Below are 23,038 nucleotides of genomic sequence, written 5' to 3' on the forward strand. Positions count from 1 at the left end.
GGATCCTGGACCTGGTTCCAGATCTTCTGACCCATTCATTGGGGGGATCTTCATCATTTTCTTCACTCCCTCCAACTGACAGCTTGGCTGCTCCCAATTCCAAACATAGCCAGGATTTACAACCTCTCAGCCGAGGCCCAACATATTTTAACATCCTCTCATAAATCATGTACCAGAAAATAATATCTTAGCATATGGAAGTGATTTTCTATATGGACATCTCAGAATGATATTGATCCGTACCTAGCTTCAATTTCATCTATTCTGGAGTTTCTGACTAAATTTTCAGTGAAGGAGCTGCTGCAGCTACCGTTAGAGTTCAATTAGCAGCAATCTCGAATTTTCATCTTGGTGTTCAAGGTTCTAATGTCATGTCACATCGACTCTCTAAAGCTTTTTTCAAGGGTACTATTCATTTGAGACAACCTGTCAAAACTCCAACCATGCCATGATATCTACATTTTGTTCTTTCCCGAATTATGTTACCTCCTTTTGAACCAGCCTCATCCTGTAATATGAAATATCTCTCTTGAAGACCATATTCCTAATAGCTATCACTTCTGCTTAGAGGATTTCTTTGTTACAAGCCATGACCATCAAACCTCCTTATCTGATCTTCTACAATGATAGAGTCTCGCTCAGAACTAATCCATCATTTTTACCCAAAGTTTGTTCAGAGACAGATCTCAACCAATCTATTGAAATGCCCATTTTCTTCCCTAAATACACAAATAAGATGGAATTCATGCTGCACAAGCTTGATGTTCATAGGCAACTCCGATTTTATTTGGACAGGACAAAACAATTCAGGAAAACAGACAAAAGTCACCTTGTAGAGATTGTTATCAGATTGTATTTCTTTCACTTACAGTTCAGTGAATGCCCCATTACAACAAAAAATAAAGGCCCGCTCTACTAGAGCTTGTATCTACCTCATCATACTGTTTGTCCAGCAGCCACCTGGCCAAGGCCTCATACCTTCATCACTCATTACAATGTAGACAAGGCCTCCAGGGACAGGGCTTCCTTTGGTTCCACTGTTCTGAAGAACATTCTCCCGTGAGCCACCCGAGAAAGATGGTCTCCCGTGAGCCACCCGAGAAAGATGGTGCTTGGACGCTACCCATCAGTAAGAATAAACGGCGAGATAGAACAACTTCACATAATGAAGGTTATGTACTCACCATAACGTTCCATGTGAGTTGTTCATCTCGCCTTCATTCTTACGTCCCACCTTCCAACCCCCATCCAGTCTACCTGAGGTCTGAGACCTCTCTTATTTATGGGTATTGTCTCTTATCCAGTTCTTAGAGTGGTATATTAATAGTCAAAGGTAGCCATTTGGCAGCAAACAAGATCTGAGGGAATATCAAGGTGCATCATGGGATAGGGAGTTGGCCTCAAGCTGGTTGAAGACTTCGAGCTTTTGCAGTTGGCTGGGTCAGAGTTGAGGAGCGGCTCTGAACCCAGCAGCCAGAATGAAGGCGAGATGAACAACTCACATGGAATGTTATGGTGAGTACATAACTTCTGTTTTTTTTTTACACACACCTTTGCTTACAAACAGTTTAAAAAGTCTATACAAATTTTAAAGTAAAAAATTCCCTCCTCTAATTTTAGAGCAGACTTAATTCATTTACAAAGGTATGCAATTCTTATATATGTTGTGTGGTGTAACACACTTAAAGCAAATGAGAAGAAAACAGTATAGGTTTCTGCAACTGAAAAACTGAGCGGCAGTACATCACTATTACAGAAAATGCTGGAAAGGTAAAGAGATGGTGATAGCATAGGTAACTGAGATAGACATTTACCATCTACATCATTCACTGACCCTGCCACTGTCCACTGGACTTTTTTTGCAGCCTAATACATCATAGTGGAGTTGTTCCTGTAGTCAATGATAAATCTAGATAAGTCATATGAGATGCATTAAATGGACAAGTCTCATTCTGACAGTATTTCATCTGCCGTCTGTACTTTAACATCTCTTAATTTTTTTTAAATTCACTACTCAAGAAATCCCAGCACAAGCTGCAGCTCTATCAAACACCATTTATCTAGCTTTGCCCTCTTTTAACCTGATAACGCTTTTATACTGTTACGGTATGGTAAACAGTTATTCTGCAAATACCTGACATGGAAATGTGATCTGGAACTAAAAAAAGTGGTACAGATGCTGCACACATGTATGCTGAGCACCCTTAGTATTGTGTAAAAGCCTCATGCGTATCTGCTCAGGACCACAGAATGGTACTATTACTAAACACATGACTATGATAGGAACTTTAATGTGGTACAAATGCCACCCACATATCCATTCTAGAGACTTTAATGTGGACCAAATGCTAGACACATATCCATTCTATGAACTTTACTGTGCTACAAATGGTACACACTTGTCCATGCTGGGGACCTTGATATGGATATTAGTGATCCCTTATCTTCAGTTTCACAGCATGCTTTTCTATTAGCCAAATTTCCGTTAGAACAAAACACAAAATATTCAGCAAGTGCTCTACAGTTTGGAGCTTTCAGATATGTATCATTCCTCATATTTCTTTATTTTACATGTGAATGTAGATCTAATAAGAATAACTATATTTTTTAATAACCCATCTATTATTATGGCTTCCCAGAAGGGGAAAAAAACAGACTGGGGAAGAAGACGGGGAACAAGTCAGCATTTTGTGGATGAAGCTCATTTAGATAGGTTGGCAAGAAGGTGACTAGCTTAACGTTTGATTATTTAGAAGAATAACAAAACAGTCCAATTTCATGTAACTGGTGTTTGTTCCATAAGGACAAGCCTTTTTTCATGGGTGACTCAGGAAGTCTTTATGGTAACTAACTTGCTCAAAGCTTCATAGCAAACAAATTAAGACTGGGAAACAAACTGTGAACTACAGAGTGAAGCTTATTAGTGGCTCATAGCCTTAACTCGGTTTACTAAACTGCAAGATATTTGTCATGTTATAACCTGCATACACTAAAATAATACCTTTTCAGTGCTTAATGTTTAAAAATGTAATAAAATAATTAAAAAACATACAAGCAGCGATTTGAAATTTGACTAAATATTTCTATATAGCTTGCCATAAAATCTTTACACATTCAGCTATGCCTTTATTTAAATCAGTGCATACAGTAATCTACTGAGGAATTTTGATCTGCACTAATATAGCAGCTACCTAACACTGACACTGTGTTCTAGGCATTTAAATGAACCTCCCATCACTTGTTTTACCTCATATGAGGCTTTATGTCCAGCACCAATCATAGAGTGCAAATGCACCATCAAAATACAGTAGTATGTGGCTCAAGTTCAGAACAGAAATAATTCATATTCTGTAATGCTGATATAACCACACTTCATACAAATAAAATTGTAATGGTATATACTAAACAGAAACTAGATCCACTTTATTACTAATGTTAAAACCTGCTTTGAGACCACTGATAAATGTCAGATGGGGATAATGAACACAGGACTCAAATTTTAACTGTTAACAGCTGTCAGTCATTTGTTCTGTTAGAAATCAGTTAAAAATCTGTGTGATGTAACCTGCATTCTCAGAATTATTAAGAATGCGTGCTCTAATACATGTTGCACTGAGAAAGTAACTGAGCAGGTGTGATTTAGTTGTGAAGTGAAGTTCCTAGTCTCAGTAAATGCAATACATTAGTAACCACCTGCAGCAAGCCAAAACCCTGCTGTAGCATCAAGGCTAGGAAGTACAGAAGACCAAGTCACTTTTTAACAGGAGCTGCCAACAGTGAGCAGTGACAAATGAAACAATGGAACACAGTGGTTTGCACTTTAAGATTTAATTTTATAGTGATAGCCTAATGATGTTACTTTTTATACTGCAGAATTTTCATGCAAACTTGCCAAAATCATTGTATCACATACTAACAGGGTACTCATTTGCAGTCCGAGTGACATACCCAATGTAACACCACTCAAGCACCCAAAACATGTCAGTATCCCATCTGATTCTGGCACCTCTGACTCAATTATACATAATGGTGGATGTTCTCCAGGTATTAATGATTATGTCAGTTTTAGATGTGTATTAAAGAAGAAGGCAATGAAACATGAAGAATTACAAAACAGAGCAACTGTACCTTATGGATAAATGCCCCATAACACCCAGGAACAAGGAATACTTTCAGAAAGCAGAGAGGTGGTTGTTGTGTCTTTCGGCTTTTCCCGGTTAGGGGTCGCCACAGCGGAACTCTGGTCCACTAATGATTGGTAGTTGATTTTTACGTGCCGAGTTACCAGCCCTGACGCACAACCTTCAACGAAGGTACGCCCATTCACGCATGTCTCCACGCAGAAGACGCTCTAGCTGAGAATCGAACCAGACAGCGTCTTACTGTGAGGCGACAATGCTACCGCAGCACCACCACCGCGGATTTAAAGCAGAGAGGTGTATAGACAAAATGATGGCAATATTTAAATAAGATAACTATTAAGAACAAGGAACAAAACGTAAGCGCTTTCACAGTGTAACCCACTGCTTCTTCAGAAGTATAACATTAATCTCAAGAACTGCCATTTAAATACATTTACTCAATTAGTACCTAATCAAGAAACACTGTGAAAGCACTTAGATCTGATATTACAGAAGTTTTAATCAATTTGGTAAAATATCATTGGGGTATTTTAGAAAAAAAAATAAATTCCTTAAAAAAAATAAATTCCTTAATATAAGAGCAAATGAGTATCCCATGTTTTCTTATTTGAAAGGTAGAAGTATAAGAGATTTCTTAGTGCATGGCAAGTTTCAGCTGCCTGTAAGTCATAGGTGTTTGGGGGTAGATGCAACAGGTACTTTCCCTTGTGGAAAGTGCAGTTGTTGCCAGTATGTAGTAAAAAGTTTTGATAAAATTAATGAAAAGTATTTTACGTGCAAAGGAAGATTTTCCTGTGACAGTACTGGAATAGTTTATTTGAAATGTCCGTGTGGTAAGGTATACAAGAAGTTTCAAACAAAGGTTGAAGGAACATGTTAGGGATGTTAAGAAGGGCAAAGAAGAAAGTCCTGTTGCATTACATTTTAAAGAATGTCACAGTGGAAATATACAAGGCTTACAAGCTACAATTTGGGGCAAGTACAACAGATGTATGACTTTGATATTAAAAGACAACTTTGGAAGTTAGAATCAACTTTAATTCTGAAGTACCAGTTCCATATGGAATGAATCAAGAATGTCATTGGAAATGTTTTCTCTAATTAATTTAAGTCTATGATTGGTTAACTGTTTGTAATTATGCTATTTAAAGAGAGAATATGTGAAGTAGGGATATACTCTGTAAAGGCTGAAGAGCCGAGGCACTAGAGAAGTTTGCATTTTATGCTTTGTATTTGCAGCTAACCAGATTTTATTGGATCCAGTATGTGCTTATTTTACCTGTTTTGTGGGACTACATTGTGGATCTACTACTGGACTGGACAATAATTTTGATAAAATATAAAGCTAATCACTGACTTTTTTCCTTGTGGGGTGGTGAGTAGATCTGATGTTGTTAAGCTTCATTCATTCATCACTGATGGGAAGCATGTTCCATCCTCGGAACCTTATACCAAGCTCGTGCCAGCCAAAAACTGTCAAGCTAAGTTTTTACCCATAGTACCCATCTTCCTGTTACCTCAGAGCTCATTTGCTGCGTAGCCATAAAGCCACATTCAAGCCAGCTCTCAGCTAAGTTCAACATTTTTTGATATTTTATAGAATGTGATAGGAGTTTCTTGTAATTTTTCCTGAATTTTTGTCTATCTTGTCTGTCGCTAGCCTTTACCCTTCTTGTTGACTTTGTTGACTCTTTTTCCTAATTACCTTTCGATAATCTTAGTACCATTGGTGGTACGGCCTTTCTACCTACCCTTGTGGTAATTCTTAAATACCATTGCTTGCATTCCTTTCCCCTTTTATTAAAAAAAAAAAAATAATAACCTACATCTACTTAATAAAGGATTTTCGACTGGAAACAGACTGGCTGCCTGCCTCGTTTGGATTACTTTCGAATACTTAGTAATGCTGTACAATTATATATTTTTTATTATTATTTTTTGTTTTGTTTTGTTTTGACTTGACAACTTTAAGTTTGCTACTTCTACTACTGTTGTCTGATCTGATTAATATACAGTGATTAACTAGAGATCTATAGACTGAAAATCTTCCACACAGAGAAGTTTCTTACACTGTTTTTATAAAATCTTTATTCTGACCTCCTTCTTGGTTGTTTATTGTGTGTGTATGTCGAATATGTCTGAAAAGAAAGGTACATCAGGCTTTAAGCAATGCCTGAAATGTAGCTGGAAAATGCCAAACAGTGACTCTCATAACGACTGCATGTATTGTTTGGGGTGCCCCATCTGTCGGTGCAGCCTCCGTGTTGTATTTGTAAGAGGTTTAGTGCACGTACTCTAAATGAACGAAAAAACAAGTTAATTCTGAAGGGCCTCCTTAAGATGCCCTTTTCAGAGGCTCTTTCTGCATTGGAGGGCTTTCCTCCTCCTAAGAAAGAAAGAAAAGACCACATTCGGTACCCTTTTCACCTTCTGGTGATTTGGGCAAGCCTACAAAATTGAAAATGCCTAAAGTGTCTTCAGAGCCAAGGCCCATCTCTACGACACAGACCTCAGTTCCATCAACTGCACTTATGTCTTTGGTGCCTGTTTCGGCACCGATATTGTCTATGGCACCTTTTATTTCCAAGTTACAAATTGCTTCATCCTCTTCGGTACCAAGTTCCACGGCACTGAGCATGTCTTCAGTACCCATGACTATGGCCCCACTTGTAGCTGAACCTCCAGTAACTACCTCCACACCCATTTCGGTACCGAGTGCTTTTACTTCACCAGTCTGTCTACAGTACCTATTACTGTAATAGATGTTCCACTGCTCCCCATTCCCAAACTCAAGGCAGGTGCCATTGGACACCACTACATAGACTCGATACTCCACATCAGTGGTCCCCTTCCTGGCAGAGATATATAACCCCTTCCTTGAGCATCCAGAGTCCCCATCAGGGGTATCCACTAGATCCACCAGGAGCCTTTCTGAACTTGAAGTGGTGCGCCTTGTGGACCAGCTGCTGACAGTCAGGAGGATTCCTACACACTCTAAGACCCATTCACCTGTCGGACTTAGGAGTGTTTCTCTACTACGAACTCCATCCTACTCTCCTCCTTTGACCTCCTTGCAGGTTTCAAAGTCTTCGACTCTGACGCCTCTTTTGATACCCACTTCTTAGGTGCCACTAGTGGACCTCACTGTGGCCCGGAAACCAACCCTTTGTTTCCTTCAGAGCCAGGTCTTCCTCAGGTACAGGGTTGGGCTACAGGCTCTTCAGTGCTGAGTATGGTCCTGAGCATGTCTATGTTTCCGTCCACAGTGCCAGGAGTTCTGTCAGCACCGGCCCTTCTTGAGGCTCCTCTCTCTGAAGCGGGTTCGATGGAGTTCTGAGGTTGTCTTTCTCTGTTCCGGGCTCCCATCCCTCTTCGGGCAGGCCTACTTTCCGGGCGATGGAGAGGGCAGTTGGTTCTGGAAGCAAACCACTGGCATCAGAACCCCAGACGTCCCCTCCCCCTGAGCTGCAGCTGACACAAGCCACCGGTTTGGGACATTGGGCACAAGAGCCACAGGAAGCCCCATTGTAGTGTGCCCCTTCTTCCAAGTCCTCCCCAGAAGTTCCCACTGAAGAGGTGCCACGGAAGAAGTCATGCAAGAGGAAGCATGTAGACTCCCCTGTAGAGTCTCTTACAGGGGATACGGATTACGATGAAGGGGGAAGGGTTCCCACTGTCACTCCCTGAAGATGTCTCCTTTGGAGACATCCTTGAAATGTTGAAACAGAGGGGTGACTGGAAGCCCAACAACCCTTCCTCCGAGGAGTCCATCTTCCTGCAGGCCTTTCGTGCCCGTCCATGTACCTCTTGGGTGACCCCACCTGCAGACAAGCTAGTCCAGCTCGTGGTGCAGCACACCTGGAAGAATCCTGACTCGGTTGAGGCAATCCCACGGAGACCAGATAAAATTCTGTACCCCCCTGAGGAAAGCCCAAATTGGTCTAAAGGTTTACCAGTAGATGCTATGCTGGTGGTAGCAGCCACGAAGAAGGAGCTCACTGAAGAGAGTCAGACTGTTCATCCACCTAACAGGGAGTCCCGGGCAGTGGACAAATTAGGGAAGTGGGTCTTTGCTTCATCGACCTTTGCCATATGGTCCTTGAACTATTTGGCACATTTTACAAGGCTCCAAAGAGACTTGATCTCTGAACTCTCTGGAACTCTATCAGGACAGGTGTCTGACGAGGTGAGTGACAAAGTTGCGTCATAGCTCGCAACCCTGGAATCCATTTCAAACTCATCCATGAGGTTAATATTCCATGCAGCCAAAGGGGCAGCAAGAGCTGTGGGTTCAGGCGTAATTATGAGATGCCACATCTGGATGTGCCTTGGTGATTTTGCGGACCCCGTTTAAGTCTTCCTTCCTGAACTCTGCAGTTGAAGCATCTTCTCTGTTCAGCCCAAAAGTGAAGGACACTCTAGCCAGGTGTGAGAAGGATGGTAAGACCCTGTCTGCTGTAGGTGTACGCTCCCCCCCCCCCAGCATTCCTTCTCCAGGAATTAGAGGAGTGGAAAGTTGTGGCACAAGAAGTCTCGGGGTCCTTTTCATAACACACATGGTGAGTTCACCTCCAAGGGCATAAGGGGTAACTCCCCTGCTGAGACAGAGGGGGCCCGAGTAACCAGGGACCCGGAGATTCTTTCTCTGGATAGTCCTATCAGCACTCCTGAAGAGCGTCCCAATTGCTTTCCTCTGGAAGCAGTTGGGGGATGTTTCTCACTGCACTATGCTGCCTGGCAATCAATAACTACTGACTGTTGGGTGCAGAATATAATAACCAGAGGGTACCAGACCCCTTTGACTCTTACCCAAATCCACCAAGACGAATCCCCAATGTTCCACCCAGTCAAAGGGAAGAAGCAGCTCTAGAGATAAAAAAGCTGTGTGAAAAAAGAGTAATCCAAGCAGTCCCACCAGACCAATGTGGATCTGGATTCTACTCAAGGTTCTTTTTGGTGCCAAGAAAAAGACAGAGGACTGGAGACCGATTTTGGATCTTAGCAATTTAAACAAGTTTGTCACCCAAACAAAATTCTAGATGGTCATGGTTTAGTCCTTTCTCCCTTTTTTGGGGAACGGCAATGGGATGTGCTCCATGGACCTTCAGGATGCGTATTGCCACATCAAAATGGACAAATGCTCCAGAAGGTTGCTTCGCTTACAGCTGGGAGCCAATCACTACCAATTTTGTACCCTGCCTTTTGGACTCTGTACAGCCCCTAGAGTGTTCACCAAGTGCATGGCAGTAGTAACAGCTCACTTGAGACTGCAAGGATTCCATGTGTTTCCATATTTAGACGTACCACCCCTACCAAGCATCTATTCGTAATGGCTCTGAAATACACTCTTACCCTGGTGAAACTTTTGGGAATTTCAATAAATTGGGAGAAATCCAACCTGACGCTGACCCAATCCATAGAGTTCATAGGAGCAGTATTCAACACCCACTCCTGTTTAATCTCTCTCCCGGACCACAGATTACAAAGACTGAAACTTCAACTCCGGGTGATACTCTGTCAAAACAAAGCTTCAGCACAGGAAGTCTTACAGCTCCTAGGTACCATGGCAGCTTCTATACCAATGGTGCCTCTTGCAAAACTTCACATGAGACTCCTTCAATGGCTTCTATTATCTCAGTGGTACACAAATCATCACCCTTTGCCTTGATTTGGATAGCCAGTCATTGCAAACAGGACCTACTTTGGTGGATGAGGCCAGAAACAGAGCTTTGGAGCCACCCCTTCCACCCTCCTCAGCCCAGAGCCACCATGACCACTGATGCTTTCCCTGATAGGGTGTGGGTGGGGCATTTTCAGGGAATGTCAGTCCAAGGCATGTGGTCCACAATATAGGCCAATTTGCATATCAGTGTCCTAGAAATGAGGGCAGTGCTTTTAGCATTGCAAGCATTCCATTCTTTCTTCTTTCTGGGACAATTTCCATCCAGTCAAACAACATGTCAGTAGTCTGGTATATCAACAAGCAAGGAGGAACCAAGTCCTATTGCTTATGTTGAGAGGCCGTGAGAATTTGGCAGTGGATGATGGCTTCCAACCGCTTTCTGATAGCAACACATATTCCCGGGGATTCCAACATGATTGCAGACAAACTGAGCAGATGTATTCTCCTGCCTCACAAGTGGTCCCTCAATCCATCCATAGCGACGAAAATTTTCAACTGTTGGGGCCAGCCTTGCTGCAACCCATTCGCCTCCCCATCAAACCACAAATGCAACTACTTTACCCTAATTCCCCTGCAGGGGGAGTCCCCGAGGGACACTCTTTCCCACGGACTTCTATATGCTTACCCTCCCATCCCTTGATTTCCCAATTTTTGAAGAAAGCTCTTCGGTTGAAATGCAAAGTGATCCTCATAGCTCCTTATTGGCCAAGTATGGTTCCCCTTTCTCCAGCCTCACCTACTTATGTCAACCGTGGATTCTGGATCCAACTCCAGACCTGGTCTCTCACTCTTGCAGGTTGAATCACTCGAACTTAACTAGTCTCAAGCTGACAGCTTGGTTTCTTCACTTCCACTGATCGCCAGGCAGAGCATCCTTTCCTCCCCAGTACATGATATTATTCTGGCCTCCCACAAACCATCCACTAGGAAACTTTATCTTGACAAATGGAATAGATTTTCAGTTTGGTCTAAGCAGAGAAGACTGGATCCATACTCAGTCCCAGTTACTGTAGTACTACATTATTTGTCAAATTTCTTTGAAGACAGTGTTGCAGCTTCAACTATACGAGTTCATCTAGATGCTATTTCAGACTTCCATAATGGTTTTGGGAATTCTTCTTTGATTTCACATCATCTATGCAAAACCTTTCTAAAAGGAGTCTCTCACATTAGACCTCCAGTCAAACAACCTATAGAACCATGGAACCTTACATTAGTCCTACAAACTTTGACACAACCTCTCTTTGACCCTGCAGCAACTTGTAACATCAAGTTCTTACCCTGGAAGTCTCTTTTTCTGGTGGCCATCACTTCAGCTAGGCGAATTTCTGAGCTCCACACTGTATGCATAAAAAGCCCCTATTTGATCTTCCAGAAGGATAGAGTATCACTCCGAACAAACCCTTCCTTTCTCCCCAAAGTAATTTTGGATTTCTCCATTAATCAGACTGTTGACCTTCCAGTCTTTTTCCCCAAATTTTTCTAATAAAGGAGAGTACTATCTGCATTCATTAGACGTGCACAGACAATTGAGATTCTATCTGGATAGGACAAAAACAATGTGCAAGTCAGATCAACTATTTATTTCCTTTCTGGTCCTAAAATGGGAAAGTCTATTTCTAAAGTGACCTTATCTAAATGGCTCAGAGATTGTATACTTTTCATATATCATCATGAAAAAAGCCTATACCACAGAAAATCAAGGCTGTCTCCACTAGATCTATGGCTACTTCTGTGGCGTTCCATTTGAGAGCTTCTTTGGACGATATCTATGCAGCAGCAACGTGGGCTAATCCTTATACCTTTATAACCCATTACAAATTGGATTTGGTCTCTAGAGGGAGAGCTTCCTTTGGCTCAATGGTATGAAGGAATATTCTTCTATAAGGGCCACCCAAGTGATACAAGGTAGGTGGGGACTCTGTCCCATCAATGATGAATGAATGAAGATTAACAACATCAGATAAAGAAGTTATGTCTTACCATAACATTCCATCTATGTTATTGATCTTCATTCATTCATCACGTCCCACCCTCCTTCCCCCTCCGAATGCGGGGGGATACTTTGGGTCCAAGTGCTGAGTTAGGGCACTTTTGTAGAAACTGCCCCTGCTTTACTGATAACTGGCAAACTCAATCTGAGGTAACAGGGAGAAGGGTACTATGGGTCAAAACTTACCTCAAGAGTTTTTGGCTGGCGCGAGCTTGTTATAAGGCTGACTCGCTTCCGAGGACGGAACCAACATCCCATCAGTGAGTGATGAATGAATAAAGCTCAACAACACAGATGGAACATTATGGTAAGGCATAAATTCTTTTTTTCTTCCATGCTACCTGGAAAGTTATGGATTATTGGCAATCCAGGTAGACTTGATCCTAAACAAGTTAACTGAATAAGATTAAACTTCCTAAAATGCATAAATAACTGCAAAACTAACATGTTCAAAAATAATTCTTGCTACACTGAAAAAATAATAGCAAAAACAGTTGTTACTTATAAAAACAAACATTAACAGTTACCTCAGAACTAGAGTGTAAAACCACCCATGTACTAGCCCATTAATAAAACATGTAGAAACTATTGTAATCCTTCTTCAGTATACTTCTTTCACTGACATTATAAGTACCAAGGCCCACTGAGATGAATGGAAAGCAAAAAAAAAATGTAGATCTAGTTTTTGTTAAAAACTCATTCCGTAATTTTGTATTTATGGATTATTAACTGGTTAACAGATTCATCCAACTTATAATCTTTCATTAAATATCCTGGGGACTTACGTTTTTCCTTTTTTAAAGCAATCCGACCATAATACTAATCCATTCCTTTTTAGTAAATTCATTTTAACACTGTTCTAAGTTTCTTTAACTCTAGAGGTGTGTGCAATGGGAAAATGCCAAAATTTCCATTCTGATATTGAGTTTTAAAAGGGTTTACTATTGTATTTTTGTACTGCAGTTGGTCAGGAATGGGTTAGTCGAAAGGCAGTTTTCCAGGAGGCATAATGCCGAACCAGGTAATATCAAATACACTACAGCAAATGGGTAGTGTACTTCGATTATCTGAGTTCAGACTTGTGAGTGGAGATTGTGGTTCAGGGAATTAACCCATTTACTCACTGTAGTGCAATCTTAGAGTTGGTATATATAATTTGCAGGGGTATGGGGGCGCAAAATGAGGTAAATGTACTGTTGACTGTAGAGTGACTGTAGAGTGTAATGGTACGCTAGGGTGCATAGCATGGGTGACTGATGTCACCTCCTGCTATGTTGAATACATCGAGCTATGGGTCGATGTATTCAGTTTCGATGTGGTTGTTTTTCGGAGATCCGTGTTCAGCATTTCGGGTCAACATTGTGACTGGTTGACCAAAGCAGTTTCGAAAATACAATAGTAAACCTTTAAAAATATATTCTTAACTGTTTTCAGAATTGATTTCATATATGCAGAATCTAAAGATTGAAATGAATTACCTTGTAAGGTAAATTTTAGTAATCAGATAAAAGGATTGTTACATATTTCTGATTTATCATATTTGATAAGCTTATAAAAATTTAGTATAATCTGCTTCTGAATGGTTATCCATTGACTAGATTAAGTTGAGTCTATCCAGAATATAAGAGTTAAAATTTTGCAGCAGTAGAATAAGATTCTATGTTTGGGGAGCTAATGCCACCATACTCCCGTAATCTTATATGATGTCTATAAGCAATTCTTGACTTTTTAGGATACCATAAGATTGTTGGGTATTAAAGCTATTGAATGCAATACATATATAAAAAAAATATATATATATACATATATGTGTATATATATATATATATATATATATATATATATATATATATATATATATATATATATATACACACACACACACACATATACACACCCACACGCATACATATATATATATATATATATATATATATGTACGTATCACTTCACCTAAAACTCATTTCACCTAAACCAAATCACCTAAAACTCATTTCATTGTCAAGTAGTCATCAAAAGCAGTTCAGTGGTATATGTCCTTTTCCCCATTGTAGTGCGTTCCTGGTGTTAGCTTATATATTAAGGGGGGGTGTGGGGAGTGTAGCCCTCCACCTAGTTGACGTTTACCGACAATACCAGACACCATAAAACCAATGTAAGTGGGTGGCTACTCTGCCCACACCCCCCTAACTATATATATATATATATATATATATATATATATATATATATATATATATATATATATATAGATAGATATAGGGAGAGAGAGATTCACTTTATAATCTCAAAATACTGAAACATTGAATTTCAGTATTTTGAGACTATAAAGTCTAATCTAAACAACACCGAAACTCCAAAACCACGAAATTTAAAATCGCAAAATTCAACACATCACATACCACACTACACAAACACCAAACTACCCACACTACAAAAAAAAAAAAAAACGCACACCAACAAAAGAATACAAACTAACAAACCTACACTGCACCCCCAAGTGGGGGGCTGTGCTCCCCCACACCCCACACTTATATATTCTAAATCTGAGATCACACCAAACAGAAAAAGATAGCACAACCAGACATTCTACACTCCCTCTCACACACACATCACATATATACAAACACCACCACATTCAACATTTAAACACTCATACTTTTACCTGCCTGCCCTAACCTACTTCCAACAACTTCCAAACACACTGACATACATTCACACACATACCCAAAACCCTTATAAATTAGGCACTTACCTTAAATTACACCTAAATCCACATGCTAAACCGGAAACCATCTACATGACACATTTCCATGTCACGTACCGTTAAAGCATAACTGCGAATTAGAAATGTTCTGATTTGCGGTTATGCACTTTAGCCATTCCAAACATTCAACTTTATAGTCTCAAAATAATTTGATATTTCAGTATTTTGAGATTATAAAGTGAACTTATATATATATATATATATATATATATATATATATATATATATATCTACACACACACACACACACACACACACACACACACACACACACACACACACACACAAAATCTTGGGTAATATATTCATTTTAATAAAAAGACTGTGGTGCCATTTTTAACTCCTGCTCTGAGTATCCACAGCTCCTCTGTGCTGGTCCTGTGGTTTAGGCTGCTTATTTTTGCCTCCTGGTATATATAGACCTCTTCAAGCATGTGAATTATCCTTGTTCTGATGAAGTCATTGTCTATGATGAAAGCGCTTAACAACTAATGTATTTTGCTGGTGTTTGATTCAAATAAAGTGGAGTTTTCCTTGATGGTTACCGGGTGCATTACTTTTGGTTACTAATATTCATTTTAATAACAATCATCAAAAGTAAAATGAACATTGATTCCATTTTTAGTAAGTAACACTGCTTCAATCCATTTTTCAAAATGATTAATAGTCTTACTCACATCATTTTGATAGATTTTTATTCCTAAATGTTTTAGTAATTTTTCTTTTGCAGTTATATTTATCTTTACATTTACTATCTAGTATTTGATTTAACACTATAGTTTCAGTTTTATTATTAAATTTCATCAGTGATTTCTTGAAAGTTTTCATTTTCCTCACCTGTTTCTTCAGTTGAATAATTTAAATCTCTTATAGTTAGCAAATATTGTCTGCAAAAAGCTGTATTTTAGATTTACAATTCTTAGCAATTGAAGCTCCATTATTTTTGTTGCTTCTTATACTGTTAGCTAAGTGTTTGATAACTATAGCAAATAGAGGGGACAAGGGACACCATTGCTTTGTGCCTTTGTTTAAAGTGAATCCTTGAGAAATGTAAAATCCAATTTTAACATATGCTTTGGAGTCTGTATACATTTTTTTTAATATCCCAATAAATTGTTCTGGAAATGCAAGTGCTGCTAACGTTTTAAATAAGTAGTTCCAATCTACAGAGTGAAAATCTCTCTTGATATCTAAGCTTAGGGCCAATTTCTTATTCATTCCTTTTGCTAAATTTGAGCTAGTTACTACCCTTTTTAGATTATCATATGTTAATCTGTTTACTATAAATCTTGTTTCAGAGTTATTAATTAATTTATCTAGTGTATCTCTTAATCTTGTAGTGAAGATGGAAGTAAATATTTTATAGTCTGCATTTAATAATGAAATAGGTCTATATGAGGAAACTAGCTTATTATCCTTGTTTATGTATAGGTGAGATTATAGAAAATTTCCAAGAGAGAGGAATTATTTTGTCACTCTGAATTATCCAGAAAGTGTCACTCGGTAATTCTAAAATATTTAGTGGCAGCAGATTATATAATTCCATTCTTAAACCATCTAACCCTGGAGCTTTACCATGTTTACTCCTTCTTTTTAAGTTTCTTTAACTTCTGTTATGGTAATAGGCTTATTCAATAGAGATATTTGTTGGTCGTTAAGTTTATTAGTAACATTTTTCTTTAAATACTTGTCAATTTTGTAATCATCAGAATTATTATTTTTATCTTTATAAAGACCCTCATGGAATTTATAAAAAATATTATGTATTTCCTTTCTGACTGAAGTAAATGTATTAGTGTGAGAATTTTGAGTATTATTGATTAGTGCCTTTTTTGCTTAACAGCTTCTGTTAGCTAATCTATGTAGAGTTTTTTGAAGTCATTGAATAACTGTGCAATTTTTTTTTCAAAAAGCTGTCTCCACTTTGTGCAGTAAAACTGATATTTTATCATTAATTTTAATGACTTCAGTATTGTCTATTTTTTTTGTTTGTGCAAACCTTGCTTTGTATATTTCATCTTGTATTTCTAAAAACTCTGTATCTCACTGTTTCATTTTATTACTATAGCCCATCTTCCCATTATTTATTTAATATGCATTTTAAGGAGTCCCATACTATGACTTTATTAACCTGACCATTATCATTCAGAGATTAAAAATTCTCAATTTTTTCCTTAAGGTACCTGTTAAATTCTTTTAATTTCATCATGTATACTGGGATTCTGTAAATAATCTGAAATGTCCCTATATCCATTAATATATTAATACTTAGTGCATTATGATCAGATAAAGGACAAGGAACGGATTTGCAATAATTCACTTTATTAAGTAAATCTGTAGTGGCATAAATCCTATCAATTCTAGTTTGTCTCGCATGCGCATAAGAATAGTGAGTGAGTTCTGCTTTTACTATTAAATCAAATAAATTATTATTACTTATCCATCTGTTTAGTGCTTTAGCTGATGCCACAACTTTAGCTTTCTTCTGTTCACTTGTATCTTCTATACTAGATATGCAATTAAAATCCTCTACCAAAATTAAACTACCCTTCCAGACACTTTGTAGTAAGTTTAAGTGGTATTTAGCCACTGTTGCACCTATTCCAGAGGTCAAGTAAAAAGTGGATAGTGTATAGAGCCATTAAATTTAATCATTACAAATGCATACATTCCTTTGGGATCATTAATGGATTCCTTGACCTCAGGCATCACAATAGATTTTCTCCAAAGTATATCAGTTCCTCTATTCTTTTTGTTAAAAGAAGCAGATGATAACATTTCATAACCTAAGTTATTTAAAATCTTTTTCTATCAAGTAAGTTTCTTGCAAGAATGCAATGTCTTCTCTATTTAATTTTAATTATCTCATTAATGATTTCCTTTTGTTGCTATTTAATCCATCTTCATAATAGATAATAGATTAAAACTATCCATACTCTGTATTTAAAAATATTTATTTTAAAACATATAACCATATTAATTTTATTGTTTATTAGACTATGATATATTCCTCCAACACTATCTTAACATTCCATATTTTTTTAATTCTTCCTTTGTACAAACTAAACTGCTAAAACTCATAAATAAGAAAAAGAAAAACAAATCTATAACTGTTAACTGTGTGTATTACTAATAAAACATAACATACCACAGTTACTAAAGCTCCTAGTTTGCCTATCAAATAGACAAACTACTGTACTATCTACCTGCTAGTACCTAGAAATTCATCCAAAAATTGCCATAAGCTACTGTGACTTAAATTATTATAATATATATAAGTTGAAAATAATAAGCGACTATTAATTTGGTTATATTTTGGCATTTAAAACTATTCCCCATTGCTACATAAAAGTTTTATAGTTTAATAATCCTCTTCCATTAGTCGCACATATTAAATAATGCAACAAATGTGCTGTATACCTCTTTATGTAATAGTAATATAAATTATCCATTAAATATTCCTAAATTATTCGCTCATTAAACATTATTATAACTAAATCACTTAATAAATAAGAAGAACAGAGTGGGACCTGAAAAGATAAAGATATCTGTAAACTTACAGATGATAGGTAATCTTGTCATCTTAAACTATTATACAAAAGGAAAATCAAAGCACATATATAATTATCATGCTAAAAGTTATATACATATTTTGTAGATATAACAAAAGCTCTGAATTAATTTTAAAAATACAAGTGTGTAGATCTTGTGTTAACACTCTTAATGTGATAAATATTAATATATTTAAAACCTATAAGCTTATTAATGTAACTCATAAAAATATGTAGATTACTAAGGTCAGACAGAAGGTCTTGCTGTTTCTACGGAGTCAAAAAAAAACAAATATTTGCAGTCTGTATTATATTCAGAGGTTACAATGTGCTTAATTCAAAGTCAGTTCTCCCTTCTTGGGTTTAAACATATTGCAAAATCTGCTTTATTTTCTATTAAAATAGATGTACTGATTCAGCAATATAACACTCAAATTTCAGCGCTGACTTATGAAGTGAGTTGTTTCAGGTAGTTTTAGTGATTCTAATAACATATAGTATGTAAAAAGCTTCCAAGTTCACATGACCAAGCTACAAATATTAGCTTTCAGGATATTTTCAGATATTTTTATATGATTTTTATGTAAATTATATGAGATCGTGTACATTCTAATTTCTCCTTATGCAAGTATATCTGATACATGTCTTTTTTATAAGCATTTTGTTATTTATTTATTTTTTCTGTCTTATTTGCCCACTAATATCCTCCTTTATTGTATATAATGTGCATTTCTAAACTCTCCCATTAAAGAGCTATTTAATCATCAGCTCTCTTTTAGGGATTATAGTATGTATATATATTTCTTAACATACTAATACTGCTCTTTTGTTAATCTTACATAGATATTTCATTCCTTCTGCATTTGAATATTATTCATAAGATGTTTACTCCTTATTAATGCTAGTATTACAAGCAATCTTGATTATATATGAAAGAATTCCTGCTTGTTTAATTTAAATGTGTTTTTAGCCATTGTCACCTGTTATTCTGATAAAAGCTTCACATCCTGAAATTAGAATTTCATTACTGCATGTGAAAACGACAGCTCACAGCACACAGCAGCTACTGATTTCCTCTGTAAATTTCTTATTCCTCATTCTTTTTAACTCTTTTAAAATGTTTTAATCAGTAACAAACATCTACAGTTAGAGATAATAACACTACAGCATACGCTATTAACATTCAGAAATTGTAAGCAAATGCTATGCCATAAGCAGCTCAGTATAAAACATTACTATTGCTTTTGTGTTACTAATTCTTCACCTCTAAATAAATATTTAAAAATATGTGTTATTTTGAGTAGATTTCTCACATATACATGAAAAAAAGAAAAGAAAAGAGTTCCTTCATTTTTCCACATATGTCAGTGATGAATGTTGACCTAAATTTTATTCCAAACAGCTCGAGGAGCAGGCAGGAAGCAAGGCATGCAAGAATCTTGCATTGTCATTCAACTGGAACATTCTTTTGTTATCAGGCTTTTTAAATAGTAATTACATCATACATGACCTGCAAAAGGAATTTGTTACACAGGAATAAAGAAAACAAAATCACCAGCACTTTAACACTTCTAATCAGTTAACCCAGCAATATACATACTAAGCAAAGTTAAACAAATACAATTCCTAACTTATATAATCTTAAATTTACCAGTTGTATTTCTTATAATTTATGACATTCTCTTACAGGAAGTATTTGTTTAACATTTAGAAATACATTTATAAGTTTAGTTAAATGAAATATATTAAGTCTTTCACTGTAAATATAGTAAAACAGTAAAACAACCATTTGTATTCCTTATCATAAAAAATGTTTAGCTTAAATTTTAAATACATATTTATATGTGTTTTGAAGCTTAATGTCCAATGCATGTGTTTTACTTAAAGGGTAAATCTATTGTTTCATAAAATAAAAGTAATACAGTCAGAGAGTAAAAGTCACTTGTTTTTGAGCTTTTTAATTTTTAGAAGCAGTTTTCCAGGTATTCATCTCAGTCACTCTGTTGAGGGATATGCTGTTCCAATCCATTTTTAGTATTATTAAGGATTTTATTTTTGTTAACAAAAGTGGATGCTTCCTCCAGTGTGTGTCAGACATTTTAGTTCCTTCAGAATTAAATAATTTGATCTTTTCAGGAAACACCAAAGTTGCTTTAATGTTATTTTTAAAACCCTTAATAGGGCCAATTAGATTTTTCTTTTACTCATCACTTTATTGGAATAATTACGATCAAATCTGACATGTTCATCTTTTTAATATTTGGGCTGGGCTATGCTGTTTTTAATATTTCAGCTTTTCTTAAGCTGGATGTAAATGTAGCTATAATTGAACATGGTTAGTTTTCCTTCTTTGAAGGTGCTCACGGGGCTCTATGTTCTCTTTCAATTCCAAAAGATAAAGTTTCTGGTAGGTTTAATGATTTATGTTGCCAGGTTGTTAAGAAGTTTATTATATTGTCTCCCTCATACTTTTCATGTATACCATAAATTCTAATGTTATTTTATTTATTTATTTACATTTCTTAACCGGTCTGTGTCAGAAACCCATTTTCAGCAGATGGGAGAAAAACTCCAGAACAGTACAAAATGTATAGGTAAGCAGTTACAACAAATAGCAAAATGTACATTAGAAAATATGTTACATAATCATAGAAATATTAGGAGAAACTAGCTTATACATATAAGTAAAAATTTAATTAAGAACAAATATAAAAATAGATAGTTAATGTATACATTATCCAAAAGGGCAACAATGCAAGTAAAGCAAGAAATGAGCAGAAAAAAGGAAAATCTGATGCATTAGAAGAGAAGAAAAAAAGAATGAAGAAAAACTAGCCAGGAGGAATACAGGCGTAAAGCCAGTTAGCATATATATAACCTTTCAAGGTAGACTTAAATGTGGACAAGTTTGGAATTTTTAAGATGTGCTGAGGAAGATTGTTCCAGTCCTTGGCAATTTTATAGGAGTAGAGGGAGTTGCCATGATAGCTGTGGGACAGTGCTACTTTTAGCATCATTTTATTGGATGACCTTAGGAGCCTTCAGTTAGTGTTAGTCTGTAACAGGTTTGAAAGAGCTGGACAGTCTTCAGGGTTGTAAATGATATTATGGGCAATAGAAAGTTGACTAAGCACTAACAGGTTGGGACGTTCCAGCCAGTTGAGTTGACGGAGAACTGAACAGTGATGCATTTTATGGGGTTGACTGGCAGCAAACTTAGCTATTTTGTTATAGCAGTATTATTTTCTATTTTGTCTCAGTCTATTTTCTAAATCATCAACTTTATCTATGCATCAGTTATTTTGTTTTAAAAGAAATTCAGTCTGACTCACCTTCAATTTTTCTCCCCTCATAATCATTTAAAACTTATTCCTTACTGTTGACTTGTGCGCTTTGTTGTGTCATAATAATTTCTAAATGTTCCATCTTCTTTCTGGACTCTTCTTTGAAACTTTCTAATTTGGTATCCAGTTTGATCATATTTCTTCCAGAGCTATGACCTTTGGTTCTGTTTTAAGGAGGTTTGCTTGTCAGCATTCTCAGAACCTCCCAGATGATTAAAAAAAATAAAATTTTAAATTCTCCCTTAGACAGGGATTTCATGTTTGGCCCCTCTGCTGCAGAGGTGATCAAAAATTTGATGAAGGGAAAGGTTTTTCATCCTTACTTTCCCAAATTGTCTTTCTCCTCATCCAGTTTTGGCAAAAAAAAAAAAAAAATACGAATAAACAGTCTCCACGGAATTCAGGTACACAGACTTTTATAAATTAGAAGTAGGTTCTGAAAAAAAGTCTCAAACCTCCGAAAACCAAGGATAGTCCAACAAGTCTGAATGACTACTCAAGACCTTATGACCCCCTCCCACCCTGGACTCTTTTTTTTTTCTTCCAGAAAGTCTGAATCTCCATATTTCTCATTGTCAATAGATTATTTTAGACCAATGTGCTCTGGAAATCATTAGACAGGGTTACAGGTGGCAGTGGGAGGAATTCCTCTTTTACATGGGGTCATTCATCATCTTGCAGATCACACTCTTTTGTTTCCTCCTGTTCTTCATCACATGCTTTCCCAAGGAGTGATAGAACCAGTTCCTCCTTCCCAGGTAGGGAAGGGATTTTATTCATGGATGTTCTTAGTGCTAAAAAAATGTTTGGAGATTAATTCTGGGTCTTTATTTCCTAAATCTGTTTGTGATATTGCCCAAATTCAAAATTATGTTATTACTTCTTCTTTCTGTCTGAAGTTTCATAGTAACGCTAGCCTTAAAATATGCTTATCACTTCACTATTCATCCAGACTTCAGGAGATTCTTAAAGGGACAGCCCCAGATATTTTTTGTTTTGATTTTGATCTTTGTTTACATATTCAGTCCCAGCTTTGATTTCGAGAGTTGGGAGAATGATGCTTACAGGAAGTTTTAATGATCTTAGTCAAATTCCACATCAAATTGCAGTTGCACTCACAACAGCTCTTACTGAGTCATTCATTAGTTTCCCCTGTGCTCTTTATCCTCAGAGAAAAGTAGCCTTTCAGGAATTTTATGACTTCACTTGCTACTGCAACCTGTGATAGTTATACATACTAATTCTGTGATTGCTTTACTACAGAGTAAGGGGAATAACGTCAGTAGACTTCTAAGATTTAGTATGAATTCACAAAACTGTGCTCCTTTTACTATACTGCTTGCAGTTATGCTATGCGGAAAGAATAAATAGAGGAAATAAAAAGCTGAATGGGAAATAGAAAATTCACCCCGGGGATCACTCCAGTGGCTCTACTCGACAGAGGCACTGGGAACTAGGCTCTACTCGACAGAGGCACTGGGAAATAAGGACGGGGTGGCATGATGTCAGGGTAATCCTGTGGGCTAGGTTTGTAAAGGCTCCAGGGCCATTAGCCTAG

The 23,038-nt window shown here is 37.0% G+C and overlaps 1 protein-coding gene across 4 annotated transcripts in view; it reads left to right on the top strand.

Moving 5' to 3' along the window:
- DNAJC4 (DnaJ heat shock protein family (Hsp40) member C4) overlaps window positions 1-23,038 on the top strand; it is a 2,281,272-nt gene that overhangs the window by 1,122,417 nt on the left and 1,135,817 nt on the right. The window lies entirely within an intron of this gene.

The sequence above is a fragment of the Protopterus annectens genome, chromosome 6.part1 (genome assembly GCF_019279795.1).
Source record: "Protopterus annectens isolate FY-2018-M chromosome 6.part1, PAN1.0, whole genome shotgun sequence".
In the NCBI taxonomy this organism is placed as follows: Eukaryota; Metazoa; Chordata; order Ceratodontiformes; family Protopteridae; genus Protopterus; species Protopterus annectens.